Raw genomic sequence first — 11,439 nt, 5'->3', positions numbered from 1 at the left:
TGTGGGCAATTTGCCCTGATATGACCAGGTTGATGACAACGATGACACAATTCTACCTCCAAGTTACATTCTTGGCGAAGGTGGCACTTCCATCCACACCTTCCACATTTAGACTTGCTGCACACACGCTCAAGTGTTCCTTCATCCTTTGCACAAACAACGTGGCCCATCGGGCTTCTAATGCTAGACATGGCAACATTCAACTACTCATATGTTGCTAGCAGAGTCGGACCATGAGTCCGCTTTCTCTTCCCCGGTCGACTCTCCAAACCAAGCTCCTGCTCCTGAGTCACCTCGACCATCCCGTCAACTACCTGAACCGCCAAGATCTGATCCTCGAACCTGGAGACTAATCTATCAGTGACATGGCCAACAATGTCAGGTAACTCCTCGCATACGAAACACATAACCTCAGTGGAAATCTAGTCACATAATCGATCCCCTGGAGTGCATGATGCATCAACCACCTTCGATACCTCATGAATAGGGCTAGTAATAAGATTCTCCTTCCTGAAAGCTTTTGAGGCTCCACAAGCCTCGAGCTCCCGATGAGCCCCTAACTGTCCTGCTGTAATCTCGACCCTAAAAGCCCCGAGACGATCATCCAATAACTCCATGATCCCCTCGTTGATCGTACCGAAGATAACCGGAATCTGCTCCAAAATATCGCAGGTAATCTCCAATGAGATGAACTCCCACATCCGCTCCTCAATCAGATCGGTTCCTACACCAGAGCCTGAACCGGAACCTAAACCTTAACCACCTCCACGAGTGCTCATCACCGATCTGAAAACAATCATACAAACGATCATCACATACCTAAAATCCTCATCCCATAGGTTTCAAAGATTCTCCAAGACTCTCCTCAATTTGAGTATGGATCATGTGCTTTCAGTAGTAAAAGCCCAATACTACCATCCACACCTACCCATACTCTCCTCAAGAATTACATTGAATCCTCCAGGTCACCTTCTTAAACTAATACTCCAAGTACATGCAAGATAGTGCAACTAAGCCCACTGAAGCACTTCCTAGGCCTCCCTAGGTTTCCAATCTCACCATGTCATCAGCTGCTGAAGAACTCCCACTAATACTAGTTAACTACCTCACGAACATAATCACATGCCATAGAGATTAGATAATCCTTCAAGTAACAAACTCAACCCTACAACTATTAGACTCAAATGAGAGTTGTGCAATAGAGTCAATTCCGTCATTCTGAGATTATTTAATCTTTACAACATGTGACTCGATATATTCACTTAAATCTTAATAGTTAACTCATATCACTAAGAGTTCCACAAAGCACAAAGCAAGCAGCATTCGTGCGGTAACACTCCAACCATGGAATAACCAAAGAACATACAACTCATGCTAGGAACTTCCACTTTCGCTGCCGGTTGACTCATGCATGCAAATTATACACAATACAATATCAACTTGTAACGTCCCAAAAATTAAGAACAAAAGTTTCAATTTTTATATTAAATAAGTATCAACCCTATCAATATCATCAAACCATATTGAAAATCAGTGTGTGTCAAATAATATCCAAGTACATCAAATTCATATAAAACGCGGAACTATATGATATATGCAATGTAGTCATTCCGAGCTCTTCCCTTTGAAACCAAAAGTAACTGAAACATAAACTGAAAACCATAAGCACAAAGCTTAGTGAGTTACCTAAAATACTACATACCATACATATCAAATATATAGTGGGCGCCGCCTGTCTTCGGGTCCCGCTCGACATCGAGCCCCTCTCGGTATATAGATCTGTCAGTCATCGGACCCCGCCCAGTATACATATAAGCATATAAACATAATAACACATAACATTTGTAATAATCACAAAGATAAATAGCATACAAAATAGTCATCGGGCCCCGTCCGACATCGGGCCTTGTCTGGTAACATATAAACAAATATCACATGTAAGAGTCACGCAGACCACTAGCATACTAAACGTACAATCCATAGGCTGGAATTAGTGCCTCGCCCGGCTAAACAGAATGAGGAAACTCATCTCTAGCTGCTGAAACACTCAAATAAATATGTCTGCTGGTTCGGAAAATCCCCGAGCTATCATTATCAAAATGATATCCAATTAATAATTGGATCTCGACCCATAACCACGAATCTAAGCTACTTAGCCCATAACTAGGGTAATAGACCATTTTACCCCTTTTTATTACATGGCAAAAACCAAGGCCCAAACCAACTATTCCAAAGGCCCAAATTCTAAATGGCAACCAAAAGCGCAATATGGGCTAATCTTCCAAATTGGGCATGTTTTAGTAAAAAATCACAAAAGTAGTAATCAACCAAATTGAATAAGAGGATGTGATGTTCGAGTTTTGTAATAGTAAATGATAAAGAGAATGAAACAATGATTTACAAGGAAAGCCCTTGATCCTTGCTAGGATATCCGACACAAAACCTTGGGGATGATAATGATCACCTGCCTTGATGATTTTGTTAATATAAAATGATAATTATTGAGAATTTTAGTAAGAACAAGTGAATAAATTCGTAGAGTAAGCTCAGAGTAAAAAACAGTGTGTTGTATGTGAGATACAAGTGTCAATTTATAGTCTAAACTAGCCAACAAGATGTCTGATATTTTCGGGATCCTCTATGACCAGCTTCACGAACATTATTTGACTAAGTAGTCCAGGTCTTTAACATAGTTGAGATGATTCTATGTTGAGAATTGGTCTTCCCTTGACTACTTTTGCACATGTATTAGTTATGAGCAAAATATAACCGTTATAAATGTTAATAAAATAATAACAGTAATAACCGGGATCCTGATGTAGCTAAGGATCCTAGATATTTGAGGAACCTGAATATTTTGAGGATCCTGGCCCTAACAATTGCCCCTAATTTATTCCTGAAAACATAAGAGCTATTTTCGTGAATATTAAACGAATAACTTAAATTAAAGAGATAAGAGGAGAGAGAAAGGTAATTTTCAGAATTAACCCTCAATGGTTGGGTAACTTTAAATTTCAACGGGCAGATAACTAGTCGTTAACAATCAAATCAACCTTAATTCCTTTGTATAAATAGACATGATCAGTTTCTTCATTCTTTACTCATCACGTTCTTCCCTTCTTTACCCGTACTACTTTTCGAGTATCGACGATTTACTAGAAGGTAATTATTTCTACGTTTTGATTTCTTTTAGTATGGTTAGAAAAATGGATTTTTCCCATAAAAGTATGTTAGCCCTCCCTGACGGTGATTTTATCGACCAGGGGATCCTCTCTTATGAGGAGACATGTTCTTTTGGAGACAATGATATTGAGTCTTTAAGACTCAACGGAGCCTTTCCTTCCGAAGCTGTTTTCAGGTCCTACGATCCTCTCATTCAGCCTGACTTCATTTCTCCCACTTGGGTGTGCTTTCCTGAGTATCCTTTCTCCTTGGTTTTGAGATATCCTTTCCCCAAGATTGTATCTGAATTCTTTAGGGTAACCGAGATTTCATATATCCAGGCCATGCCAATTGTCTGGAGGATCCTATATTCGATCGACCAGGCAAACCGCTCAAAAGGACTTGATATAAGCCTTTCTTAATTGGCCTGCGTGTACAATCTCATAACCTTTTAGAATTCTCATTTCCTCCTCAAGGTCAAAACCCATAGATCTCCTCTAGTCCTGAAAGCCAAGCACAATGATGGAGCTTGGAAAGGAAGATACGTCTTTGTGAGACGTGGTTCTGTTCCCAATAGGGACCTCTTGCCGGATGCCTGGGTCAAAAAGGGTAGGATTCTTTAGTATTAATACAAGGATCTTGGAATTCACATCTTCTTATGTTGTTTGCTCCCTTGCAGCTTTCAAATTCTGAGAGCTCATTCCCGTTGCTGGAGATTCATAAGAGAAGATTGAGAAGTTCTTAGCCTTGTTTAAAGCTGAGAGATCCTTCCGATTCGATCAAAGTATCCTGTAGGAAAGCTCTCTTGCCACTAACCTCATGTCGACGGGTAAGGACCCTTAACTCTTTTTTCTTGTGATGAATATCCTTAATAGTTTTTTGCTATATATATAGGATCCAAAGTCACTCGCTTCACTTTTGCTGATTTTGACATAGCCATGTTGAAGGACCAGCTGGTGGTGAAGAAGGAGAAGAGTATGTCTTCTCTTCCTCCCAAAATATCAACTATTAACTTGATAGTGAAAACCCCGAGATCCCGAAAAAGGAAAACTGTTGAGTCCACAGGTTTATCTTTGGAGAGCCTTGGAGCTGAGGAAGCGCTCTAGAAGTTGGCTCTTTCTCCCAAGCTGTAAGTGTTGATTCTATTCTCGTTTTATTTTTCATATTGTTTTTTGCTGACTCACTACATCTTTGTCATAGGTCTCTGATCATATTTCCGCTGATATAAGGATCCAAGCGGAGAGGGCTGAACAAGCCCTTCAGGGACAGGAGAGGATGTACAAGGCGACCAACAAGGATCTTCTGAGGAGGGTGGAGCTGCTCAGCAAGGAGAAGGTTGAGAGAGAGGAGGAGCACGTACACGAGATGTAGGAAGTGATCTACGATGCGAAGGTCAGTGCTGCAGTGTCCCTTTGGGAGGCCAAGATCCGTCTTGCGGAGGATCTTGAAAATGCAGGTTCCTAAGGCATGGACGGTTGGCGCGAGGCACTTGCCAAATTGTCTGGCAAACCTGCTACCGCTAACTAGGATCCTATACTACGGTTGTCCGAGGAGGAGGAGAAGAAGGCCGATGATGACTAGGCTAAGGTCTAGGCCTTTTAGGTGATTAGGGTAGCATAATCTTTTGATGTGAACACATGATTCTGGTAAGGTTGTAGGCCTTTTATTATAATGGTTGATTTTTCTTTTAAGTTTCCTTTCATATCTTCCCTCTTATCTCTCTTCGTGACTGTTATGACATTAGGATCCTGAAAAACTTGGTTCTTGCGAACAATCCTACAACAAAATTTTCTTAGTGAATCATTGCTAGCATATATGAATCTTGGTAATCAGACGATATTAGTTTAGGACCCTGGAAAATTCAGGATCCTTAAACTTTATCTAGAGTTCTTTGAGAACAAGGATAGATGGAACCTGATTATCTCCAAGTTTTTCCTTAAGCTTTGTAAGTCCTTCAACCTTGAAATTTACTGAGGATAAATCTTAACTTAGTAGAGAACTTCGGTTTCACTGTTGATAATGAGGCTCTTTACCACTAAGGGTTGATGAGGATCCTTAACGATGAGGATCCATAAGGATGAGGATCCTTAATAATGAGGATCCTTATTGACGAGGATGTTGGGTTATGAGCATTCCAACACTCCTAAGTGTACATGCAACCCTAAATACCTTGGATCTATGTTTTCTTTATTATACATGCAAATATGAATATTCCAAGGTATTACCCTATCTATCGTACAATCTATGATACTTGGGTAATAAAACAAGTTAGAATACATACCTTGTTGATGTAGCTTGTCTTCATGAAGCTTGAGTGCCTAGTGCCCCAAGTGTGACACCTCAAATGGTTCACACAACACCATGAACACTTGGAATAACCTTGAGAATAAGGATACTTTTGTTCTCTCTAGTGAAATCGGCCTTGCCCTTTTATGTACATACACTAGTCCCCATTTTCACCAACCAAGGACATCTTTATATAGTGTGGTGATTAGGGTTAAACCCATGACCCTTTATTTCATATGATCCATGCGTTAAACACTCCATGGACTATCCATGAAATCTTAGCCCAACCTAAATGAACTTGGCCCATCACACATATATATCTAAGAGTCTATATTTAATTAGTTCCTTTTTGATCACTTAGTTAAATATAAATTAATTCTTGATCAATACTAATTAAATAATATTATTATATATTAATATATTAGAAATTATAATATATTAATATAAATTACTAGTATCCTTTTTCCTCATCTTGTCATCCCATTGTCCCGATGCCATGCAACCCAAATGGACCATGTCGGGTCGGGTCAAGTCTTACCAATGATAGTTATGGACTTAGACATTAATCCAACAGTCTCCCACTTGGATAAGTCTAAAACTATTATTGCAAGTATGACTTCATAACCCGACTAGCAATCGTAGCTCTCAAAAGCATCTGTCGAACTCTGACCTTGTCGATGATCTCTGACTTTTGTCAGTGACTTGTTCATTAGATAAGGGATCATATATTCCTCCATTCTAGATATCATATGGACTGAGACATGGATTATAATCATTATCTCTGTCTATCTGTTGGTTCCCGATTTCCGATTCATGATGACTGACTGATTGAACAAATCTAATTAGTTCTGGCTTGGCCAAGCACTCACATGTATCATCATTAAGTCATCGAGGGGCCCACAGATATCGCTTTTATCCCAAAGGTAAAAGGAATGGATAAACTTCGACTCACATGGCTTGTTCTACTACTTTTTGAATCATACACAAAGGCACGTTTTATAACATCGAGTTACCAATGCGTTTTCGTGCAATCAATGTACAACCAATTCATAGTAACAACTCATATCTCTAGGTTTGAAGAATATAAGATATTATCATCTCATGATCACTAGTGATAAAATCCATGGAGTGATTCCAATGAGCATGGGTTGAATCCAATACTCGGAACTTATGAGCACTCATGAGTGTTGTAGCATCACCTTGTCCAACATCTTAGACCTCTACAAGCCCAATACATGACATTCTTGATTCATATCTACTTCCAACATATGACCGACTGTGGATGGTTTGAACAACTTAGTCAATCAGGAAGAACGACCTAGTTATTCTGGAAGTCAAAACATGCAAAGTGAAACACAAGAATAATCGAATCCAATATGGTCTCAGAACTTATGAATATAAATAAAACATCTTTTATTTATCACCATATTGATTACACATTATTCATTGTATACTGTTTCAGCTATCAACTTTATTCTTGAATTAAAAACCTAGTTGTCCCATGCTCCAAGCATGTACACTATGTTTTTTCTAAATAATAGCTTTTCCATACACCAAGTATGCACTCTATGTTTGTCTATGATCCATACTTTGTGAAATAAATCGATTGCTCATAACTCCAATGATTCTCATTTAACAGTCTTGAATCCTTACCGCAAATGCAGAAATTCCAAATTCATGCCATTTACCGAAATTTGTTAGATTCTAAACTTATATGCATTGATTCTCTTGTAATGATTATGCACAAAGTCACAAAGACTTGATAAAACATTACAGAGCATTCCAAAGGAGATCAACTCCTTGGAAACATCCTTCTTGCATTAAGTTTCCTAATCCTACACAAATTTATTGAACAACTTCCTCCTTCCCATATTCCCATTTTGACTATCACTTCTGAACAAGAGCTGTCTCTTTTCAGAATATGTCAATATGGTCATTCCAAAAATTAACACTATACTTCCAACTGTCCCCTAGCAACCAATCTTTGGTAAACCTTAGATTTTCCTCGACAATTGCTTAATCCTTTTAGTCATATCAAATTCTAGACCTTTTCCCTTCTTAATGCCCCAGACATTTGGAAAATTTTAGAAAGGATGAATATAGCACATGTAATCGATCCTATATCTGAAGCATATGGGACACAATTCATGATGTCTCACATAAAGACCAAACCAGTCTTTTGCTATAATATTTCCATTTTAATTTGCCAAGTTCTCATAATTCAGATTATGAAAAGGGATGTCGTAATCAAAATCGAATTTTAGAACACAAATTATGGACCCATATATAGAATTTTCTTATGTTGAGCCATTCCAACATAACATTCATATATATACTTGACTAAATTTGATTAAAATCTCACGATCTAAGCTTATAGATTTGAGATGAAGTATAATTTCCTCTCCCTTAATTATAGCAAAACAACTTTTTCAACCCCTGCAGCCTCACAAATTGAAACATTTGTTTTCTATAATTAACATTGCTAACTTGCAATACTTATCATAATTATCATGCTCCCACTAACATGATGATTATTAGCATACCACTTATGTTCCCACTAGCTTTGACATGAACTCAGAAATCAGATGGACTTCTAGAAAAACAATACTTTATTGACTTTCTTACCAAAGTTCAGATTTCTGATACTAGATTGTTTTGATAAAACTTTATCAATATCATACACCTTATCTTAGATAGCTCACATGTGTGTCTAAACAATTTAAGAACTATGAAAAAGGATGTCGTAATCATAGTCTCGATTGTTTAGACCTTTGCCACTTCTCACAAGTCCATGTTAATGTGTCGGTTAACCACACACGCTCCACTAACGACTTTGAGAATGCAACTATCACAATTGCTATCTAGTTAAACTCTACTTAGTGAAAGTGTTTCCTCACCATCATTTTCATGAATCGGAGAGAAACCTTATGACACTTAGATTTAATGGTGTATGTGTTCCTATCCATGTGGATTTGTCAAAACCATAATCACAAGAGAAGGATAATGACAAATCCAAACTCATATGGCCTGAACTCAATCTGAATTTCTTGCCATCTGGCAGCTCAAGGGCCTGTCATTGCTTCCAAGTTGTTGTGCAACCAATCGAGAACTCTAAGAACTCATATACAAAGCCACCTTTAATTGGAATGGGCACAGAAATAGAAATATGTCAACACGATAGGTTATAAACCTCATGTCATGTGCTAGCGATAAACTTACAGGTTTTTATACTTGATTATCCATTCAGGATCTTTAAGACTCCCACTATCCTCTTGACACATAAGACGCACTTGCCAAATATTCAAGAGATAGTTTCGATTCTTTATCAAGACAAACACTTTACACAATTGGCCTTAGTTGGTCTTTGTTTTATCTAAAACATCACAACTTACCAATTTCAAATGTACAAGTGTAGGACACACTTTAGGTTAATGGCAGGAATTAAGAAACCTTCCTTTAAGATATGTCACTCAAGTTACAATCTTGGAGTATGACTCTAAGAATTCTTTTTGGAACGAGGTATGAATCATCTTCTTGATTTGATCACTTCAACAATTCATAGCTCCTCTTCTTAGTTATCAAATGGCACTTAGATGATGAATTGTGATAAGGTCTCTTAATCATTAAGATGATCATATAACATGATACTAAAGTACTCTCCCATCTTTTCAGATTTGAGAAACTTTTATCTTTCTGCCATAATTTGATTCTTCTTATTCGCTCTGCCATACATCGAACTTTTTTCCAATGTATCAGAATTACACTTCAACTGCTAAGTATAACCATATTTACTAAACTTTAGTAAATCACGACGAATAGTCTTATCGATCTTTTGTGGTGGACTTGATCAGTGCACAAGAATGTGTACTCGATCCCTTAGTCCTTCACTTGACTCACATATAAATGTGAACAAGGAACTAGTCTTAATTTTCCAAAGCTGAAAGTTCTCATTCATCATATTGTACAACTTGTATGATTCCAAGTTTCTACCCAACTGAAACTTAAGAGATGAGAATCTTTCCTTATTTGGTAAATTTAGACACTACCACAAATGAAAGAATGAAATTTATATTTCCACTCTTGCTATTAATGGAATCTTATAAGCAACAAAAATTTTCACAAATGCCATTGTACGGATACTTTAAAATAAATAAAATCAAAATTTTTCCTTTTATTTTAAAAACATTGCGGAAAAAACTATCCTTACAGTGCAAAAGCACATGAAAACTTTGTTGTTATCTATTCCTAAGCAATATATCATAACTCCTAAGGAGTAGCTCAAGAATCCGATCTTCAAACTATGCCGATAGAAATCCATCTACACGATCATATTCAACATATTCTTTCTTTAAGTTTCTTCACTTTTCTTTGATGCTTAAAACATCAACATGTGATCCAGTCACATCATGTATCAAGAATCTCAGAAGAGAAACTTAGCAGAGTTAGATAGTGGACTTTACCTGAAGTAGAGTCAAACTTATGGACTTTAACATCCTTAGGTAAAATTGGCAGCTTCGCAACTAATGCCCCTTCCTTTGGCAATATAAACATATGGACCCTTTGGTAATGGTACGCGGGACTATCACAGACTTAGCTTTTCTCTTTACCATTTGGTCAACCGAGTTGACTATGGCCGATCCCTTTCCATTGGGAAGAGAATGCTTTTTCTGGATTTCTAGTGTAATCATTGTCAATGTCCATAAAGTTTTAGGAAGTTGATCTTAGCAAATAGATAAGATCATTAAGGGTCTTGTCATAGTCTGTTTCATATGAGTCCCAAAGGAACTCACTATGTGACTTAGAAAGTAATCGAGCCACTAACTTTCTCACGACTTTGACACCCAACTCTCCCGACTTGTCAATATGTGACTTCATCTCCAAGATGTGATCACAACTAGACCTTGCCTTGCCAATAGGGCTTTATTGACCTTGAACTTGTGGGTTAGGGAGAATAATTGGAGGAGATGGAGGAAGTGTGAAGTTCCAAGGGATTTGGGAAGATCATAGATGTCTGAATTAGACATCTTTTGGGAGATATTCAAGATAGTTGATTTAAAATCCTTAATATAACACCCAATATGAAATATTAAGGCTAGGACCCTACAAACTATTTTATAACTTGGAAGAGGGATGCCGTAATCCAAGCTATAAAATATTTGAAGGTAGGTGAATGACGATTCACCAATTTCCACCAAGATAAACGAAATGTATTATTAGGTTTTAATTGGTTTTGAAACTCCTAGATACTTTTGAGATTCATTGAACTTTTCAGTGACATGTTTCAATCTCGAGTGTGCCCTTTAGGTTTTGTGACTAGGATGCCGAGGATCACAAAACAAGGTGTGAATAACCATGTAAATATACTTGGTACCCTTAATATTTACCCCTCAATCGATGTGCCGATTAACCGCACGCGCTCCACCGATACCATGATAAACATTAAGTTACCCTTTTACCTACCTTGTTAAATCAAGCTAGTGTGCCGGTTAACCACACACGCTCCACTAACCGACTTAAGCAAAGTGGAAAGTGTAATTTCATGGGTTAGCACCACATTAACATTTTCCTAAGTAACTAAGATTGGGAATTTATAAGTGTGTAGTTACTTAGTATTTATCATTAATACTTTTAATGAAGGGAGAATTATAGTCCTTGTCCTACCCGTTTTGCTAACGACCCTCCACCGGTCAAGGAAGCGGTGAGTGAGAGTGGACACCCATTAAACTGCCATTTTATAGGCAGTAACCTTATAGCCCCCCTTATAGACCGGCTTCGTGAATGAGGCCTACTAACGGTAAGACTAACTTGCTCTTATACATATATAAATATTATTAACTTATAATATTGTAAAGTATAAGGGTTGAATTTTAACTTTTTAAAATTCTAAGGGCTTAACTTGGAATTAAAGTATTCATAAGTGAAAACTTTTCAAATTCCAAAACTTGAGGGCAAGTTTTGAAAATATTCAAAACTAGTTAATTCCATAACTTA

This window comes from Lactuca serriola, chromosome 8, assembly GCF_051521515.1.
Source record: "Lactuca serriola cultivar US96UC23 chromosome 8, Lser_US96UC23_V15, whole genome shotgun sequence".
NCBI lineage: Eukaryota > Viridiplantae > Streptophyta > Magnoliopsida > Asterales > Asteraceae > Lactuca > Lactuca serriola.
The sequence above is the reverse complement of the archived record's forward strand: the minus strand, read 5'-3'. Positions refer to the sequence as shown.